The sequence below is a fragment of the Dasypus novemcinctus genome, chromosome 28 (genome assembly GCF_030445035.2).
Source record: "Dasypus novemcinctus isolate mDasNov1 chromosome 28, mDasNov1.1.hap2, whole genome shotgun sequence".
In the NCBI taxonomy this organism is placed as follows: Eukaryota; Metazoa; Chordata; class Mammalia; order Cingulata; family Dasypodidae; genus Dasypus; species Dasypus novemcinctus.
In genome coordinates, this window is record NC_080700.1 from 20423003 (window position 1) to 20426937 (window position 3935).

The following is a 3935-nucleotide window of genomic DNA, read 5'->3' on the forward strand; positions in this document are numbered from 1 at the left end:
ACTATGGAACTCTAGACATGACTGAGTTCAAACTCTTCCATTTTCAGGTCAAGAGCCTGAGGATTTAATTCTCTGTATTGTCTACAGAGTAAAATTTTAGTTTGATTTCCATAGGAATGTGAACATCTAAAACTGTCGATGTTGGCTACTCTAGGCAGAGAGTCACTGAGGTCTCTTTGCCCTTTCTAGGCAGGAACACATTTCACAAGGGCAGATGGAAACTCTTAGGCAGGAGAATAGGCACACCCAGGGATGTAGACACAGGTAAATCTATTGCTGTATATCCCTGTCATGCTCCAGTGCAAAATGAAAGAGGTTGCACAGGATAAAGACAGACACATCAAATCTCTTACTGAAAACTTGCTGAAGGTGATAATTTTCCCTGACCACTTAAGACCAACATACATGGGTGATGACAACATGGACTTAGAAAAAAAAGAATCGGAAAATGGAGAACACCTCGTCTATCCAGCAGCAATTGATGGGAACAAATTTAATTCATGCTGTGAACTTAAATATTTCCTCTAAAAGGCTGGAAGGAGAAAAACTAAAAGCATTCAACAAAGTATGTGAAGAAACTCAAACGACTAAAGAGATTACCAGGCACATAAAGTCTGCAGAACCAGCAAGCACCTTTGAAGGCAGAAAATTCACACCTGGAAAAGAAGATGGAAAAGCTTCAGATGAAACTTCAAATACTTTCTGAAGTTCATCAAAAACATGTGCTGCACCTTGAGAGAAATGTAATGGAGGAGGGATCTTACTGCACAGAAAGAGAAAAGAAACTTTGTGACATATATAGAAAAATGAACTCCATGTATCAGAAGCGAAACCTGTATAAGAAGATGGCTGAAGACATGGAGAAAGAAATGGACCGCACCAATTCCTTCTTTCACAACCAGATTAAATTCTACGAGAAGCTAGCTCAGGAAAGGGGACTGAAAATCTGTCCACTGAGAGAAAGCTCAAGGAGCTAAGAATGGAAAATAATTCCATCAGGGAAATATTGGCAAGAATGCAGTTGAAGACCCAGGTTTTCCCAAGTGGCCCTCTGGCACCTGAAGGTCAAACTGCAACCTTCAGTCTGAAGGTTTGATTCCATTTTTATACATACTGATTCTGCCCATCCTCAACTACAGGAAAGTTTCTGCCTGGGTTTTTGCTGTTTCAAAGTAGTTTTGATGGATCTCTTTAAGATTAACTGCTGCCATTTAACCGATGTACTTACTGAACTTTGATATTACTATGATTTCTAGGGCAGTACTTTACAAATGTATATTTCTTTAGTATAGGTTTTTTAATAATTCCATTTCCATGGATATTGGAAAATAAGATGATTAAATATTGTGTTTCAACTCAAAAACATCAAGCAGTTGGTTTCTTTACAATATATAGAAATGTGTTTCTTAGAAAACAAAGAAAAAACAACTGAGCAGAAAAATAAAAGATTTCTTTCTTCCACTCCTTAAAACTATGCAGAAAGGATGAAAGATCCCTTGTGAATGTATCTACCAATTCTGCTTCAAATAAAATATACTTTATAAGTGACCTTTTATTTTCATACAAGCTTTATTTTTAAAGGAATTTCAGGTCACAGAAATGTACAATGAAAGGAGAGGGCATTCACATACACTCCATCCTCTCCCGCTCTTATATTTCCACCTATCAATAACATCTTAAATTAGTGTTGGACATTTGCTTCAATTGATGCACAAATATTGGAGCTTTGCTACCAAACGAGGCCTATAATTTTCCCTTTGAAATTTTCAATTTATAGGTTTTGACAAAATAGAAAACAGCCTCTATCTCTCATTGCCCAGAAGGGGGAAAGCAGTTCACCATATCAAGTAACAGTAGAGAGTGGGGAGGAGTGGCTGGGGTTGTAATTGGAGACCAGGGGCTAAGGCAGATCACATGGGGCCTTGGTGGGGCTGAATAAGTTTGGATTTTATCCCAGAATTTCTACCGGTAAAGTGGACTGGGAGATAAGAGTATTATGGGGTGGGAGAAGGGCAAAAGCATCAGGAAGAGCCTGGGGAAATGCTAGTTGTGATGGAATCAGCAAGAATTTGGGGTGCAGATGAAGATTCAGGCTACATTCTGAAGGGCATCATTATGTTCCAATTTTATCATCTGTCAACACTACAGCATTCCTAATTACAAAACTCAGGAATAACAGTGGAATAAATAATTGGAGGAACACCTATGTATGTCTAGCCTTCTCTGATAGGGACTACACAAACAGATAAGAAGTAAGCTCTAAGCAATTTATGAAGTCTGTCCTAAATACTGAATATTAGGGAAATATACCAAAAGGAGGAAAAGAGACTAGAGTAAAAAGTATGGGGAGGTGAATTTGGCTGAACTGAGTGTCTATCTACCACATAGGAGGTCCAGGTTTCAAACCCAGGGCCTCCAGACCCATGTGGTGAGCTAGCCCATGCGCAGTGCTGACGGGTGCAAGGAACGCCATGCCAGGCAGGGGGGCCTGCCGCGTAGGGAAGCCCCCACACAAGGAGTGTGTCCCGCATGAAAAAAGCACAGCCTGCCCAAGTGTGGCACCATACACGTGGAGAGCTGATGCAGCAACATGATGCAACAAAGAGAGACACACATTCCCGGTGCCGCTGACAAGAATGCGAGCGGACACAGAACACACAGCAAACGGACACAAAGAGCAGACAATGGTGAGGAAAGGGAGAGAAACAAACAAAAAAAAACCTTTTTAAAAAAACCACTGGGCCTAATGCATTGGATGTTGGCAATGTCACCTCTGCTGCAGCCTCAATAAACTTGTCAGTCCCTTTGGCAGCCACCCTCCCCTCTCCAGCTTCCCCTTGGCATATAAGCTCCTCTCTCTTTAATCCTCACCCAACAGTGAGACAAGAGCTTCCCGAAGATCCCTACCACTCTAAGTACTGCCCTCCTCTTGCTCTCCTTCCAGGACTCAGCATCTTAGAAACAATTACATGCAGGCCCTCTACCCAGGTATTCATCTCTAATGCATCCTCTGTGTTTTTCAACTTACTGAAACCCTTGTGAACCACCCCACTCAAATCACTCTCCAAAGGGTATTCCCAATTATCTACACAATCTCATATCAAAAGGTCCCTTTCCTTCCTGATTCTTGATCTTTCCTTCCTGATAATGCAGCACTGTTTATAGATTTGATTCTATTCTTCTCCTTCCACCATCTTGCTTTGCCCATATTCTCCTAGAGATCTTACCCCTAATTCTCATTCTTACATCCCAGGGTTCTCCTCTTCTGTTGACCCCTTAAATGCTGATGGTCCTCACATTTCCATCTTCTTCCCACTTTCCTTTTCATTCAACATATTCTATTTCAGTGACCACATCTAAATCTATGGTTTCAAATGAATTAATATGCCAGGGACTCTCAACTGTTCACATCCAGCCCACATATCTCTCCTGAGTATTACATTTGAATTTCTCTCTGGACACTTATAGGTACCTGAAATTAAAGCTGTTGTCCCACAGTTCGGCTCTTTTTTTTTTTTCCAAGAAAAATGTCACCACCAGCTGCCCAAAATTATATAAACCAGAAATTGGAAGGTTTCCGTGAACTTCAATCACATGACCAGTTACAAAAACAAGGAATATGGTAGTCCTCAAACTTTGTCTTATTTTGTCATGAAGATGATTGTATATGGGCATATATGATAAGCAGTCTGCTGTGCTTGAGTTGTCACTCTCATGCACAGCCTATGTGCCACCCTGATGGACAGATTGAGTCCACTATTAGCATTCACATGCCTGTACTGTGTGAGTCCTCATGATTTGGCACATTCTTGTATCTCAATTGGTCTACTGTGTCCTGTTTTGTGTTGAACATAACAGACAATTCTGGCAACTTCTGGGGTCATGGTTGGTCAGTATCAAAACTCCACTCATGTTCTGCTTCAAATGGTCTTTGC